The sequence below is a fragment of the Bubalus kerabau genome, chromosome 8 (assembly GCF_029407905.1).
Source record: "Bubalus kerabau isolate K-KA32 ecotype Philippines breed swamp buffalo chromosome 8, PCC_UOA_SB_1v2, whole genome shotgun sequence".
NCBI classification, from domain to species: Eukaryota; Metazoa; Chordata; class Mammalia; order Artiodactyla; family Bovidae; genus Bubalus; species Bubalus kerabau.
This window is the reverse complement of record NC_073631.1, coordinates 28876372-28894234: the sequence shown is the minus strand read 5'-3', so window position 1 is coordinate 28894234 and position 17863 is coordinate 28876372. Positions and strand designations below refer to the sequence as shown.

The 17863-nt window shown below is 40.0% G+C and overlaps 1 long non-coding RNA gene across 4 annotated transcripts in view; it reads left to right on the top strand.

Annotated features, from left to right (window-relative positions):
- The window catches only part of LOC129658989 (uncharacterized), a 353230-nt gene extending 335982 nt beyond the window's left edge, over positions 1–17248 (top strand). For 3 of the 4 annotated variants that reach the window (XR_008717708.1, XR_008717699.1, XR_008717702.1), the window contains one exon: positions 8192–12019. This is a non-coding gene — a long non-coding RNA (uncharacterized LOC129658989). Of the gene's footprint in view, positions 1–8191; positions 12020–14482 lie in introns of those variants that run through there. The other variant, XR_008717703.1, reaches the window with a different exon arrangement.
- The last annotated feature ends 615 nt before the right edge of the window (positions 17249–17863 follow it).

Here is a 17863-nt window from a genome sequence, read left to right as displayed (position 1 = left end):
ATTTGTGGTTTTCTTTCATTTAATAGTATGAATGATAAGTGACATGTTATTTTTATTTTCATTTTTTCATATGTAAAAATGGAGGCTTTGACAAGTAACTGGTCACACAGAGAAGTCACTGGCTCAGGGATGGAGCTGGTATAATGGGTTTGAGGAAGAGCCTGATAAGAAGAGGCAGGTGCCGAATCAATGAAATGAGAGAAGTTGTTGGCTCTGAGTGAGGAGACAAACCTGAGAGAGAGGGATGACTCACCAGGAAGTAGAACAAGCACAAAAGGTCAGCTTTTTCTCACAGATAAAGGAAAACTCACATGTCATATTTCTGACACGAGGCAAACACAGCCTGGACACTTTGGCAAAAACGTAACATGTCCAAAGTACAACTTTTCTAGAAAAGCCTTTGAGTAAGATTAAAATATAGGGGGAAAAAATGGCATACCTATTGGAATTTACAGGTAAGGTAAGAGTTTACTCTGGATTCCTTGTCACATCTTTAGGAATAGAGAGAGAAATATCTTAGGAACTTTTATTTCAAAACAAAGGGAAATGAGAGAGAACTGTGCAAAAATGATATTATAAAATTAATTTTAGCACACAATTGCTACCATTTAAACTAAGAAGTAGGGCTTCCCAGGTGGCACTCGTGGTGAAGAATGTGCCTGCTAATGCGGGAGACGCAGGTTCTATCCCTGGATTGGGAAGATCCCCTGAAAGAGATGGCAGCCCACTCCAGTGTTCTTGCCTGGAAAATCTCTTGGACAGAGGAGTCTGGTGGACTACAGTCCTTGCAGCCGCAGAAGAGTCAGAGGTGACTGAAGCAGCTTAGCATGCGGGCATGCAGACTAAGAAACAGCTTTTTCAATATTGCTCCTACAGACTTAATTCATTATCAGTTGAATTGAGACTGAAATGGTGAAGACAGAGGAGAAAGAGCTAAATGTGAAAATCTTCAAGAGGATGTGGCAAGCCATTAAAATTCATTGATTCAAGCAACCCATTACAACATTTTCCAGCCTGCTTATTGAAGCTGTGGAAAAATGGGGAACTCACATTTCTCACTCTTGGATGTGGAAAGTTTAAATTACAAGAAGATGGAGAGGAAGGAAAGGGCCAAAGGAAGGAAAACCATGATTCAGTTATGGCTAATCTGAATTTATTGGTATTTCTCAGTTTAACAAAAGGCAGAGACCAAACAAAAGGAAAAGGATGAAGATGAGATAAAAATGCTATTAGTTTATACACCAAAAGAGGAGCAAAAAGGGGCTTTCTTCAATGAAGCTTATAAAAACGAGGAGAAACACTCACTGTCTAGACTGTACTTCATTTATTTATTCTTTATTATAATACATTAAGAGCAGGCTTGCTACCTAATTCATGTGCCTACAAGAGAGCATAAAAAATTCACTTGACCGTTCTGAATATGTCTATAACACATGATATGGAAACTCTTTCTTAGACCCTAGAATTACTACCATTTATTGCTTCCCATGTTCAAGGTATCCAAGCTGGTGGCTCAGTGGTTAAGAATTCACCTGCAAGCACAGGAGCCGCAGGAGACATGGATTCAGTCCCCGAGTTGGGAAGATCCCCTGGAGGAGGAAACAGCACCCACTCCAGTATTCTTGCCTGAAAAATACCATGGACAGAAGAGCCTGGCAAGCTACAGTCCATGAGGTTGCAAAGAGTCAGATACAACTGAGTGTGTGCATGCACACACACACACACACACACACACACACACACACACATGTTCTAGATACTATTCAAGGCAATTTAGGTTGTATTCCATTGAATTTCTCTAACAGCTCTGTAAAGTAGGCAAACTCACAAATACAGTAGGTGAGAAATTGAGGATAAGAGAGGGTGAGTAGTTTATCTAAGGTCACGTAACCAGTGAACAGAGGAGCCAAAGTCTAAGGACAGACTCTAAGGGTAAGTCTCCGATGCAGAGCTCAGACTCTTTCTACCATGCCCTGCTCTCCGTCCCCTCTATCTTATCCTAGAAGGTATGTGTAGTTTGACGAGGAAGAGAAAGTCTTCTGAGGACTTAGAAACCAAGGTCAGTACTCTCGGAGGAAGAGGACTAAATGAAAGAGTTTAAGATGTCAGTGCAGACACCTAGGGGGTGCATACTGTGGGCAGAGCACCTAGGTAGCAGAGTGCTTGGTGTAGCATAGGGGATCAATGTCTGGTGAGACTGATGGAGGACAAGGCAGAGCCAGGAGTAGGCTTAGGCTGGATAGATAAACAGTTGGCCACATAGAAAGATTTTTTTTTTCCTTTGAATGAAGTTTATAGGGGTTTGTGTGGAGTCATCATTTCAAAGAAATGGAAGGAAGCATATACAACTGAGGTCATGCCTGAGATAGGGTTCCTGAAGAAATGGAAAGAAACATCCCTTCAATATCTGAAAGTTGGAGGCATGGTCTCCAAATGTGTCCCCCTTTCCCCGGCCCCACCCCATAGAGTGTGTCCTTATTTCATTAGTCATCTCGCGAGACAGACAAGACCTTTCAGAGAGTTGGAGCTTCAAAAGGTTTAGAATATATATTTTCTTTACAAGTGCTTATTTTGACATTTATTTCTGTTAAACTGGTAAAGCTGGCTCTGTGTTCAGTGCTTGCCAGGAGAAAGTGATGGTTTGGTTTCTTTTCTCAGGCATGCTGTAGATCACAAGGGGCTATTCATCAACATTGCAATCTGAGTTTTCACATCATTTTGTACAAAGGTTCATTTTTTTCTCACGACATACTGAAAGGATTTCGGGGCACTCATTGTGACCTTGAACACTTTTTTAAAGAAAAAAAGAATAGGTATTTGAAATGAAGAGAAGTGAAAGTATTTAGAGGCAACTGATTTTGATAAGATTGTTGCGTGGAGAATTTCTACTAAATAGCATAGCTGTAGAAAGAGGCAGTCAAGCATAAAACCCTAGGTGACATTGACTAAAAGACCAAATAAAAGTTGTTTTTTTTGGAAATATCATATCTTTTAAGGTGTCTTAACATGTCTGAACAATACCTAGGTCCCCATCTTGTCAAAGTTATGACTATAAGTTAGCTAAATTTCTTTGCTCTACATTTTGAACATGTCTAGGGTAAAACTTTCTTTGGTCCCTTTCTTTTTTTATGCCTTGGTAGAAAATTATTAGAAATTTTTTTTTTTCAAAATATATCTGTAAGTATTTCATGGTTTCTGATTGTAAAAAGTTAGGCATTATTTTCACCTTTCCAAAAGAAAAACATAAATAATCATCAAACTCAGTTTGCAAACTACAGAACAATGTAAAAAAGGAAGCATAATCACCATCCAAAGATAGAAGTTTTGTATATTTCCTTCAGGGCTGTCCTGGGGGCTAGAGAAGAATGGTATGTTTTGATAGGACTTTTGTTCAGGCTGCCACGATGAGGACCTATGCAGTTATTGTTTTTCCCTGTGATTGTTGCCTTTAAGAGACCGATGGTTAGAAAATCCATAGCATTGGCTCTACGATCCAAGTTTGCGTTTTCCAAGAAATAGAAAGAAATGATTTCTTCCACTCTAAAGAGTAATAACCCTGTGTATAGAAAGTGAACAGCTCAAAAGATGGTTGAGAACAGTTGCTTCAAATGCATGCCTTTCCAAAGTTATGTACAATATTATCCAATCTGAAACTTTAGCATACTTTTTTTTCCTGGGATTTTTTTTTTTAAATTAACAAGCTTTATGTTTTAAGCACAGTTTTCACAGCAAAAAGAAAAAAGAAAATGGACAGATAACTCTTTAGATTATCAGTTTAGTTCAGTCGCTCAGTTGTGTCTGACTCTTTGCTACTCTGTGGACTGTAGCACGTCAGGCTTCCCTGTCCATCTTTACATTATAGATAATATATAAAATGACTTCAAATTTTCCAAAGTCAGTCTGCATGATTTTGCATATTCCTGATGTGTAGAAGACTCCTTGGTGACTGGGCAGCAACCTCTCCCCTCCTAATTTGGGTGAGGTCCCCAGGTTCCTCGTCTCATTTTTCTTTTAGGGAAGATGTACCATGAGACTATTTTCACACTTAAAGATACTCATGGATTTCAGGTATGCATCTCTTTTTCTAGACAGAGGCTATTAATTGCACCCTGTTCTGAAATAAGTCCCTATCTACCTATCTTTTCAAAGAATCCTTTAGTTCAGGCATTAAGCTACACAGCCTAATTGTTGAAAATGTTCCACAGTTCTTTGGATAGGTATTAATTTCACTGGTTTCTTGTTCCACTATTATTTCCATATCTCCCTTTCTTGGATTTATGTTTCATTTGCTTTACTACTTTCACAGTGGCTCTTTGCACATCTGAGAAGTTTAAATTAGCTAGTTTTTATGTAATCCCTATTAACAATGTCTCAGAACAGGTGCTTCATGAAGCATACTGTGGAAAACAATAAGTTTGAGCTTCCCCCGTAGCTCAGATGGTAAAGAATCTGCCTGAGATGTGGGAGACCTGGCTTTGATCCCTGGGTTGGGGAGATTCCGTCGAGAATGGTATTTGTGCCTGGAGAATTCCATACAAAGGAGCCTGGCAAGCTATAGTCCTTGGGGTCACAGAGATTATATGTTTACTCATCTTATGGTGACTGGAAACATTGAGATTTTTGAAGCCAGATTTGATTTCATTTTTAAGATGAAACATTCCTATGGCCAAAAAACTCCCATAAATATCAGTTTACATGGGCTCCATACAAATAATTACCAGGAATACACATTTATCTTATTTTAATAATGAAATATCAGTTATAGTTTCTCCCTCTGTTTCACTGTACTGCTTAGTTACAGACAAAGAGAAATAGAAAATTAAACACGGTTCACCCAAAGTCTTCAAAGCTTCTCAGAAAGGTAGGATGAAGCTGTAGGTTTATTAGTATCTCTTCTACTCCTTTGCTCTTACCCTCATCATAGGTAAATTAAATCATGGTTATGTATATAAGATAAGAAGATAACACATCCTATGCTTGTGAGCCAATATTACTACTGAGCTTTGTATGGCCAAAATTACCTTTGCTAACAGTTTATGGAAGAGGAGCAAAGAAGGTTTGAGTAAGAACAATTGCTAAGGTAAGGAGTGTTTAGCAACATTATTTTACAATAAGGCTTTCTAAGTAAGTCCTTTTCATTTACAGCTGGAAATTTCCATTCTCCTGGTCTGCCCCTCTCCTCTCCAGTTATCTGTACTCAAAATTCATTGCCAAGGATCCCAAACTATAGTGTGAAAGTGTTTGAAGAAACTATAAAGACAACAAGCTCTGGAAATATAGAGTCACATCTAAGAGACAAATCTCTTATTGGAGTTTGGTTATATAAGAATTTTCTGGGTATGGAAAATGAATACCATGCTCTTCCCCTGTATGTCCTAGAGTAGTCCTGCCCTGCCTATTGGAATTCCTACTTGAGGACTTGAAACGTGATTTGATTTCAGCCTCCACAGTGTACACACAGCAGATCTACAAATGGCTTCTGAGCCTTTTGATGTTCATGAAGAGGAAAGAGCAGGGAGCTGTTTCCTGGAAGACTATGGGGCACTAGGGAACACTAAAGAAAGAAACAATGGCAAGGAAATGTCAGTCCTCTGCACTCATTATGTTCCTGTGAACAATGAATTTCATGAGTTTTGGGTCCTTGAATGGACGTGTTACAGGTTCCAATCCTGTTCCCAGCACTGACTTGGGGACCGTACAGATTCATACTTGAAAAAACAACCAACATTGTACCTACTTCCCCAAGACACCTAAGGGGGATTCCTGGGCTATTTTAATTACAGACAGTATGAAAAACCTTTTGGAATATTTGTAGTTCAAAGATTTATTTAAAAGCGTGGTTGAATTGAGTCTTACTTGTATCAAATCTTTCCAGCCTTCAATTCCTCCTTTAAATTTTCTTCTTCTTCAGGATAGAGAACACTAGAAAAATAATCTCTATATTTATACATCAACCAGAAAGAATGCCTCTGTGACTTTCGGTATGTTTCCTATAGCTGTAATATGTATGTATTGTTTTGTTCTTCAAGTAAGCATTGAGAGTTTTTTAAGTTACAACAAATGGGGTTGATTTTTAAAATTTTAAGCATAGTTATTCAAATAGAAGTCATTTGTGGATTTTATTTCCCACAGAACTTTCTGTTTTTGCCAAACAACTACCCTAATTTTTATTTTTTCTGACTTTCACACACAATAATACTTTACAGATTTTTTAATGGGTTTTGTCCGACTCAGACATTTCACATCCTTTATCCAGAACACATCATCCAAACCTTTAGAATGCTCCAAGGTTACAGAAAGAGAAGTCATGGTAATCTTGACAAAGCCTCCCTCAGAAATTCATGCATGAACCATTCAACTGACAAACCCTCAGCCAGAATCTAATCTGCTCTTAAGTTTATTACCTTGGGACTTTCAGGGCTGAATGTAGTTGAACAGCAAATTATCAACTAGTAAATATCTATCACTTATAATTTCCAAAGAACTGTGTTAGAAACAAAAAGACCAAGTCATGGTTTGTATAACCAAAAAGGAATGACTCCCCATCCCTGTCATGTTTTTAGAGAGGTATCTTAGGAGAATTATTCCATACTCAAATTCCACTGTGACATTCAATATTAACTAAGGCATTTGGGAATGAGAGTTATTGAAATTTCAGACATATCCAGACTCAGTTTATCTCTCTCCCTTTCCTCTCATGTCTGTATTTAGGGCTGTGCATCATGTTTCTCATTTCCCCTCCTCTTTTTCAAATAATTATCAATCCCTTAAGAACATAAATAACGGTAAGAGAGAGTCTTTATTCTTTGAGTGTTAAGCCCTTAGAAATACTCACTACAGATGGTGACTGCAGCCATGAAATTAAAAGACGCTTACTCCTTGGAAGGAAAGTTATGACCAACCTAGATAGCATATTCAAAAGCAGAGACATTACTTTGCCAACAAAGGTCTGTCTAGTCAAGGCTATGGTTTTTCCTGTGGTCATGTATGGATGTGAGAGTTGGACTGTGAAGAAGGCTGAGCACCGAAGAAGTGATGCGTTTGAACTGTGGTGTTGGAGAAGACTCTTGAGAGTCCCTTGGATTGCAAGGAGATCCAACCAGTCCATTCTGAAGGAGATCAGCCCTGGGATTTCTTTGGAAGGAGTGATGCTAAAGCTGAAACTCCAGTACTTTGGCCACCTCATGCGAAGAGTTGACTCATTGGAAAAGACTCTGATGCTGGGAGGGATTGGGGGCAGGAGGAGAAGGGGACTAGAGAGGATGAGATGGCTGGATGGCATCACTGACTCGATGGACGTGAGTCTCAGTGAACTCTGGGAGTTAGTGATGGACAGGGAGGCCTGGAGTGCTGCGATTCATGGGGTCGCAAAGAGTTGGACACGACTGAGCGACTGATCTGATCTGATCTGATATTGGACTTTATTCTTTGAGTGTTAAGCCCTTAGAAATACTCTATATTGGACTTCCCAGGTGGTACAGTGGTAAAGCGTCTGTCTACCTGCCAATGCAAGAGACACACGAGATGCAGGTTTGATCCTAGGGTCAGGAAGATCCCTTGGAGAAGGAAATGGCAACTCACTCCAGTATCCTTGCCTGGAAAATTCCATGGACAGAGAAGCCTGGCAGGCTACAGCCCATAGGGTCGCAAAGAATCAGACATGACTGAACAACTGAGCACAGAACAGCACTTTAAAACACGATACTGGATGCTTGGGCTGGTGCACTGGGACGACCCAGAGGGATGGAATGGGGAGGGAGGAGGGAGGAGGGTTCAGGATGGGGAACACATGTATACCTGTGGCGGATTCATTTTGATATTTGGCAAAACTAATACAGTTATGTAAAGTTTAAAAATAAAATAAAATTAAAAAAACAAACAAACAAAAAAAATAAATAAAAACATGATCTTCTCTAATCTTTACCTCTCACTTTAATATTGGTATTTCTCATATCTAATAGATACTCACTCTCAAAAATCCCATTCTCCCCTTTTTCCTGGGCTCGTGGCCTCCCTGTTCACGATCACATTTGTCAGTTTCCCCTTCTCCTCCACTCACGTCCTACTGGCGAGAACGAGTCATGTGATCAGTAGAAGGTAAGGCCAAGAGCACACAGCCTTTGTGTGTGTGACTTATATATAAAAAATTGCTTGTCCTGAACTTGCTCTTTTCCTGCTTCTTTTCATGCAGGCTGGCTGGATTTGCGGAGAGCCAGCTGTGCCCTCGTAAAGGTGGAAGAGGGCCTCCAGGATGGAAGGAATTCATGTTCCTAAATGCATCAGAGGAGCGGAAATGCCCACCTTAAAATGGATCCACAAGAAGGAGAGACACAAACCTCTAAGTCACTGCCTTTAAAACACACACACACACACACACACACACACACACACACACACACACATTATATTTTGAGGTAGATTTCTTACAGCAGCTTTGTCTTTGCCTCAACAAAGAAATATTTATTGATTTCATTTTACTGATCAAGAAGAGACTCAACAGGGGCAAGCTGCATACATAGCAGTGTCAGGTTGGTTTATTTTTCTTCCTCAGTTCTTGTCTCCTTTTGACAAAAATTTGGAACAATGGACTAAAAGGTTTAAAACAAGACAAGTTACAGCTCAGTTCAGCTCAAGCAGACAGATCTTTTATTTGATAGATACTCTCAAGACACGGGAGCAGGCTGACCCCAGAGTAGTTGTCCTCATCCCTTTTGCCTTCCCTCTGTTTATTCTTCCCATCCCTTCCTTATGGTTGTGCCCCATGCAAAATAGGGCTTGTATCCACCACCAGTCAATGAAAGGGAATGTAGGTGGGCATACTCAAGGCCGATTGACAGTTGCAACTTATGTAACAGCAGGCTCTGTTGTATATGTCTTTCCATAATTCAGTCTGTTGTTATCAGATGTATATATGTGGAGAGTATTTATGAACCCTTAATGGGCTCCTAGCTGCCTAAGGTTACTTGAGGAAGCCCCTGTGGTTAGTTTGTATCCACTGTGTGCCTAGGGCACACCTGCAGGAGTTGGAAAAGTCTCTGTGGTTATTTTTGTAGCCTATCTGTGAGGTCATCCATATCTCTCCTGGGTGTGTCTGGGATGGGCTTTAGAGATCAGCTTACATCTCTTTCCACTAGGCCACCCCTTGTAGCTCATGCCTAACTTCCTACCTAACACTTGGATTTTCCCAGCTTTACGTCTTGCTCAGCAGAGTGTTTCCACTGAGCCCCTTTGGTATAGGAGCAGAACAAAACCCAAAACTCAGTTGGCCCCGGGACCAGAGAACACTCACCTCTTAAGTCAGAAGTGTCTTTATGCTATTTCTGGATCTCAAATTACCACCTTTTGTTTAGCGGTTCTCCTCCAGGGGTTTGCTTTCTTGGAACTGTCCATCCACTTGCAGCAAGTTTGAAATAAGAGCTTTCAGGGTTATAGGTCATGTGGTATCAGCCCAGTTGATCTCAACATCTCTGACAAACAGCAGCGAAAGAAAGGACTCTTTCCACAAGAGTTTCTTGTCTGTCCCTGAATCTTAGGGAGGATATTATTCCTTACCCGGAAAAGCTATCATCTTGTTCTACAAAGGCCAAATAAATATAATTAACCCCAAATTTGTGTTTGGCTGACCGATCAGCACAGTCATAAAAAGATAACATTCATGAAATAAATGACGAGACCTCCTTGACAAGTCAATAAGGAAAAAATCTTGAGATAAATCAAGACGAATGGGAAATCAGCTGGAAGGCATCAAACAGGCAAAGCAGGTGCGTTGGCCTGTGTTTGGGAAGATGAAGCACAGCATGAGGCATCGCGCACTTACACAGAAGTGAGATCTGTAACCTTTGTCAGGCTTTGAACTGAGCTAAATGCATGACTTATTTAAGAAGAGCTGGTTGAACTAAGTGTCAAGACCAATTCTGAAGATGTTTTCTCTTCCTTAGCCTGTTTTCCTGTGCTCTGAGGATTGCCAAGCAGCCAGTGGCAGATGGCCCTTCTGCTAAGTGTGTTTTAAGTGATGTGAGGGATGGCATGATGAACCATTTCCCCAGAGAAGCAGGAAGAAGAAATTCTTTTTAAAAATGCCTGTGTATTGCAGGTGGCTATAAAACACGCAAGGGGTGAGCAGACCTTTGACAAAACAACACTGGGCCAAACAGCCCAGAATGACTTCAGCATGCGTCTGTGGGTGCTCAACAGGCACAAAAGTGTGGACACTTCATGCCAGCACAACCTGGAGTAGGCAACAGAATCTTGCATCCAGCAACATGCTTGCATTTTCCAGAAAAGGCTGCCTTGCCACTGCAGAGGGAGATTTAGATACCACAGTTGATTCCACTCTGGCATGGTTCATTAGGCCCACAGTAATTACCGCCTTCATTTTGGGCCTCTGAAAATGCTTCAGAAGTTGTAGTCCAAGCATGCAGACACACACACACATACACGGAAGAGGGCCAGGACTCTGATTTCCAATAATTTCTGGCTAAGAGCCTTTCCTAATTTCTCACACAAAAATATGAACACTAAGAAAAGCCAACCAAAATTTGAATTTTCAGAATCTGAGAGCTCTTACATCTACCCACAAGATGAACAGAACTGGATTGAAAAATGCATTATGAGACCCACCAATGCCAAATCCTTGCAACAGAGCAAGTGGCCCAGCTGGAAAAAAAGTAGAGAAATCCCCAAACCATTTGTCTTTTGGGTACAAAACCTCAGAACTCTACAAGCAAGAAAATGGAGCACCGGTCTCATGCTCCTGCACAGATATCCTGCTTTATGAAATACACTACCACTCATGCAGCTTCTCCTATGCAAGTTAGAGACGGATGCTGGCCAAAAAAACAACTTGGAAGGAGTGTGGAAGAACTTGAAGAGTTCCCAGATTTAATAAGTACAAATACAAGGTTCCCAGTTAAATTTGAATTTCACATAAACTACACATAGTGTTTTAATGTAACTGTGTCCCATACAATAAGTGGGAACAACAACATAATCTTTTAGTTTGAGTATATCCCACAAGTATTTGTGACACACTTACACTAAAAAATTACTTGCAGTTCTGTTTCACATTCAAACCTAGCTGCGGTTAATCTGGCATCTGGAGGAAGGGAGGAAAGAGAGTAGTGTCAGAATACATCATAGAGAGACAGACGTTACAAATGAAAGTGTGGAAAGTTGAGGAAAGACCTAGGAAGTCCTTGTAACAATGCTAACCGATGTACAAATTTACATTTATTGAATCTGTTCAGAACAACTTAGCCTGGGAAGGATAACACTTCAAATCAACCTAATACAGATAACAGTCACTAACAATGAAGACTGCCACTTAGAACCTAAGAACTGGGCTAGACTGTATATTCACTGATCTGTCTCCTAGCTGATTTATAGTTAGATTCTAACAGATGATGAATGTCATGAAAGGAAGTCCACATTCTCATCAATTGACAGAGTCTAGACAGAGCTTGTTTCATTAAGAATAAACAAAACAAGGGAAAGTATATCAGAGAAAGTAACTACTAGCCAAAGAACTTCAGTATTTTTTTGTACTGCTTGACATACTCCATTTGCACTCTATGAAACAACAGGCAGAAGTCATGCAGATGAATTGACAAGCAAGGTATGTGAGATTAAGAGACTTTGCTGCTGCTGCCTCCGTGCTGTGCTCAATTGCATTCAACTCTTTGTGACCCTGCGGACATAGCCTGCCAGGATCCTTTGTCCATGGCATTTTCCAGGCAAGAATACTGGAGTGGGTTGCCATTTCCTACTTCAGAGGATCATCCTGACCTAGGGATCAAACCTGCATCTGCTACATTGGCAGATGGATTCTTGACTGCTGTACTACTTGGAAAACTCAGAAATTTTAAGAATTTATAATTAAGTATAGTAGGAGTATTGAAACTGTTATGGAGTCAATGAAGGATTTAACAATGTAAAACATAGTTTCAGAGTTTAAATATGAGATGCTTTCAGAACTCATAAGTCAAAAATGAGATAAAGAAAAAAAAAATGAGATGAAGAATAGCAGGAATGGACAGAGAACCCTGCAAGTTTCAAGAATAACAAAAAAAAACTAGATTAAAAAGGGAAAAAAAGTTTGCTTAACACTTGCCTTCTGCAAATGTAAATGTCAGTAGAGAGTGTGGAGAAATGTCTATAAAATTTGAGCCAAAATTGGTCCCCCAGTGTCCACATTTACCTAAATTATTATTCTTGTGTAAAGAAGGCATTCTCATATGTGAAAGATTGGAAAACATATCACATGTACATGTTTCTTGAAAATAAATTTGAGAAATTTAACATGTGTTCAAAAAATTAAGAATTTAAAACTAGGTAAGTCTTTGGAGAAAGTGCCATGATGCTTTCTGTAATCATCTGAGGAGCAGGAGCCTTTCATGCTGGTGAAGCAGTATTGTTTACAGCAGCCGTTCTCACATGTGGATTTGCATAAAGAATTACTGGGGAAAAGACAGCCTTCAGAATGGGAGAAAATAATAGCAAATGAAGCAACTGACAAACAACTAATCTCAAAAATATACAAGCAACTCCTACAGCTCAATTCCAGAAAAATAAATGACCCAATCAAAAAATGGGCCAAAGAACTAGACATTTCTCCAAAGAAGACATACAGATGGCTAACAAACACATGAAAAGATGCTCAACATCACTCATTATCAGAGAAATGCAAATCAAAACCACAATGAGGTACCATTTCATGCCAGTCAGAATGGCTGCGATCCAAAAGTCTACAAGCAATAAATGCTGGAGAAGATGTGGAAAAAAGGGAACCCTCTTACACTGTTGGTGGGAATGCAAACTAGTACAGCCACTATGAGAACAGTGTGGAGATTCCTTAAAAAACTGGAAATAGAACTGCCTTATGACCCAGCAATCCCACTGCTGGGCATACACACGGAGGAAACCAGAAGGGAAAGAGACATGTGTACCCCAATGTTCATCGCAGCACTGTTTATAATAGCCAGGACATGGAAGCAATCTAGATGTCCATCAGCAGATGAATGGATAAGAAAGCAGTGGTACATATACACAATGGAGTATTACTCAGCCATTAAAAAGAATACATTTGAATCAGTTCTAATGAGGTGGATGAAACTGGAGCCTATTATACAAAGTAAGCCAGAAAGAAAAACACCAATACAGTATACTAATGCATATATATGGAATTTAGAAAGATGGTAACAATAACCCTGTATACGAGACAGCAAAAGAGACACAGATGTATAGAACAGTCTTTTGGACTCTGTGGGAGAGGGAGGGGGGATGATTTGGGAGAATGGCATTAAAACATGTATAATATCATTTAAGAAACGAATCGCCAGTCCAGGTTCGATGCACGATACAGGATGCTTGGGGCTGGTGCACTGGGATGACCCAGAGGGATGGTATGGGGAGGGAGGTGGGAGGGGGGTTCAGGATGGGGAACACGTGTACACCCATGGCGGATTCATGTTGATGTATGGCAAAACCAATAGAATATTGTAAAGTAAAAATAATAATAATAATAAAAATGTCTCACCTAGAAAAAAAATAAAAGAATTATTGGGGGAGCATTCAAAACTGCAAGCAATTAAGTCTCATTTCAGATTAATTAAATCAGAAATTCGGAGGAAAGAGGTGTGGAAGTGGGTGTTCAGTGCTTTCAAAGCTCCACATTTGAGTTTTTTAAAAATGTTATTGGAGTAGAGTTGCTTTACAATGCTGTGTTAGTTTCTGTTGTACAGCAAAGGGAATGAGCTAGATGTTTACATCTGTCTCCTCTTTTTTGGATTCCTTTCCTATTTGGGGCATCACAGAGCATCGAGTAGAGTTCCCTTTGCTATATAGTAGGTTCTCATTAGTTATCTATTTCACACGTGGTATCAATAGTGTATGTATGTCAATCCCAGTGTCTCAATTCATCCCACCCTCCCTGCTTGATATCTGTACATTTGTTTTCTATGTCTTTGTATCTATCTCTGCTTTGCAAGTGAGATCATCTATACCATTTTTCTAGATTCCACATTTATGTATTAATATATGATATTTGTTTTGCTCTTTCGGACTGACTTCTACTTTTGAGTTTAATGTGTAGTCAGGATGGAGGCACATGGTTTAGATACAGAACATGCATGAGAGTGGAGGGTCTGGGCTTAAATTCCTTGCCTGTGACTTGTGGAGCAAGTAGTGATAACAGGCAAAGGGCTCATTATCTAGACTTAGTTTATTAATTGTAAAAGAAGTTTTGATAATAATAGTGGTAATAACAGTAATACCTGTCCCATATACTGGTCATAGCATGGCACTGGGAAATATATGTACCATTATATGATTTCTAATCACAACACAGCATTCTCTTTCTTTGTGGGAATGGCAGTTGTGTATAAGTGTTTATTTTTTGTATGTTATCATAAAATAGGATTTTGCAGTTTAGTCGGCCTTTCTCCCGCAAACCACTAACTTTTATGAAATTCCAAACACATTTCAGTTCTACAGAGAGCAGCAGCTCATTTCCCAGCTCGGAAAGGACACCTGAAATTTGGCCCCTCTCGTTTATTTGAATGCGAACCAAGCACGCTGCTCCCTTCACTGAAACCTTGCCTGCTCCTTGATGACCCTGACACAGCCCTGCTCACTGTCTCACAGGTTGCCACCTCCTCAAGGTGCAACTTACCTTTCATCTCCACAGCTCTTTCCTGAGGGCCTAGCTGTCAGTGACCTTTAGTCACACCTGCGTAAACTTAGTCAGATGGCCAACACCGAGATCAGATTGATTATATTCTTTGCAGCCAAACATGGAGAAGCTCTATACAGTCAGCAAAAACAAGACCGAGAGCTGACAATGGCTCAGTTGACTGAACTCCTTATTGCCAAATTCAGACTTAAATTGAAGAAAGTAGGGAAAACTACTAGACATTCAGGTATGACCTAAATCAAATTCCTTATGATTATACAGTGGAAGTGAGAAATAGATTTAAGGGACTAGATCTGATAGACAGAATGCCTGATAAACTATGGATGGAGGTTCGTGATATTGTACAGGAGACAGGGATCAAGACCATCCCCAAAAAAAAGGAAATGCAAAAAAGCAAAATGGTTGTCTGAGGAGGCCTTACAAATAGCTGTAAAAAGAAGAGAAATGAAAAGCAAAGAAGAAAAGGAAAGATATACCCATTTGAATGCAGAGTTCCAAAGAGTAGCAAGGAGAGATAAGAAAGCCTTCCTTAGTGATCAGTGCAAAGAAATAGAGGAAAACAATAGAATGGGAAAGACTAGAGATCTCTTAAAGAAAATTGGAGATACCAAGGGAACATTTCATACAAAGAAGGGCTCAATAACGGACAGAAATTGTATGGACCTAACAGAAGCAGAAGATATTAAAAAGAGGTGGCAAGAATACACAAAAGAACTGTACAAAAAAGATCTTCACGACCCAGATAATCACGACAGTGTGATCACTCACCTAGAGCCAGGCATCCTGGAATGTGAAGTCAAGTGGGCCTTAGAGAGCATCACTATGAACAAAGCTAGTGGAGGTGATGGAATTCCAGTTGAGCTATTTCAAATCCTGAAAGATGATGCTGTGAAAGTGCTGTACTCAATGTGCCAGCAAATTTGGAAGACTCAGCAGTGGCCACAGGACTAGAAAAGGTCAGTTTTCATTCCAATCCCAAAGAAAGGCAATGCCAAAGAATGCTCAAACTACTGCACAATTTCACTCATCTCACACACTAGTAAAATAATGCTCAAAATTCTCCAAGCCAGGCTTCAGCAATATGTGAACCACAAAATTCCAGATGTTCAAGCTGGTTTTAGAAAAGGCAGAGGAACCAGAGATCAAATTGCCAACATCTGCTGGATCATGAAAAAAGCAAGAGAGTTCCAGAAAAACATCTATTTCTGCTTTATTGACTATGCCAAAGCCTTTGACTGTGTGGATCACAATAAAGTGTGGAAAATTCTGAAAGAGATGGGAATACCAGACCACCTGACCTGACTCTTGAGAAACCTATATGCAGGTCAGGAAGCAACAGTTAGAACTGGACATGGAATAACAGACTGGTTCCAAATAGGAAAAGGAGTATGTCAAGGCTGTATATTGTCACCCTGCTTATTTAATTTATATGCAGAGTACATCATGAGAAATGCTGGGGTGGAGGAAGCACAAGCTGGAATCAAGATTGCTGAGAGAAACATCAATAACCTCATATATGCAGATAACACTGCCCTTATGGCAGAAAGTGAAGAAGAACTAAAGAGCTTCTTGATGAAAGTGAGAGAGGAGAGTGAAAAGGTTGGCTTAAAGCTCACCATTCAGAAAACTAAGATCATGGCATCTGGCCCCATCACTTACTGGGAAATAGATGGGGAAACAGTGGAAACAGTGTCAGACTTATCTTTATGGGCTCCAAAATCACTGCAGATGGTGACTGCAGCCATGAAATTAAAAGACGCTTGCTCCTTGGAAGCAAAGTTATGACCAACCTAGACACCATATTAAAAATCAGTGACATTACTTTGCCAACAAAGGTCCATCTAAGTCAAGGGTATGGTTTTTCCAGTAGGCATATATGGATATGAAAGTTTGACTCTAAAGAAAGCTGAGCACCAAAGAATTGATGCTTTTGAACTGTGGTGTTTGAGAAGGCTTTTGAGAGTCCCTAGGACTACAAGGAGATCCAACTAGTCCATCCTAAAGGAGATCAGTCCTGGGTGTTCATTGGAAGGACTGATGTTGAAGCTGAAACTCCAATACTTTGGCCACCTGATGCAAAGAGCTGACTCATTTGAAAAGACCCTGATTCTGGGAAAGATTGAAGGCAGGCAGAGAAGGGGACGACAGAGGATGAGATGGTTGGATGGCATCACGGACTCAATGGACATGATTTTGAGTAAACTGTGGGAGTTGGTGATGGATAGGGAGGCCTGGTGTGCTGTGATCCATGGGGTCACAAAGAGTTGGACACGGCTGAGCAACTGAACTGAACCGAAACTTAGTCATATTTTCCAACACCTACCTTACAAAATTTAGTATGCTACTCTTTATTATTCTGCATGTATTTTCCCTAAGTACAGTTTAATTTCCTGTGAGGGTTGTAGGAAGAAGACAGAGTGATGTGGAAAGAATACTTAATGTTTAAAATGCTCATGATATGGTATTGAAGTAAAAAGTTGGACACTAAATTGAATATACAATGTTGACTCAATTATGGAAAATTGCATAAAGCCAAGACTTGGAAAATAAGGTGTTGGCAGTGGTTATTTCCTAGTGGTCAGATTATAAGGAAATTGTATATATTTTCTTCATATTTTTCTCTATTTCCCTGAGGTGTATTGATTAATCCTATAATATGTCAGAATGTTTTATAAAGAAAAAGAACCACAACACAAAATGGCAAATTAACAGAATCAAACTTTTCAGAAAACATATATTATAAAACTAGAAGAATAGTATATCAAGGAAAGAACAAGATGATGAAGGAGTAGGTGGACGTGGAGTACACCTCTCTTCATGGATACATCAGGAATATACCTTCAGACACAGAACGGCAGGCAGAATACCAGCTAAGAACAGACAGGAATACCTGCAAAGTGGAAAAGAATATATAAAACCATGCAAAACCTGGTAGGATGAAGAAACTAGGGGAAAAACAGGAGTGTTAGTAGGACTGGACCTGCCCTCAGCAGGTCGGGGAACTGAAGCAGCGGTCCAATCCCTACAGCAGGGCAACTGTCTGAGTCAGAGGAGAAACATTTAAGGCTGAGAGTGAAACAGCTGATCTCTGGCAGTCTAAATGGAATAAGAATCAGACAGTCCTTGCCACAGCCATACACATGCCAGGCAGGAACACGGGTCTTCTGGAAGGGG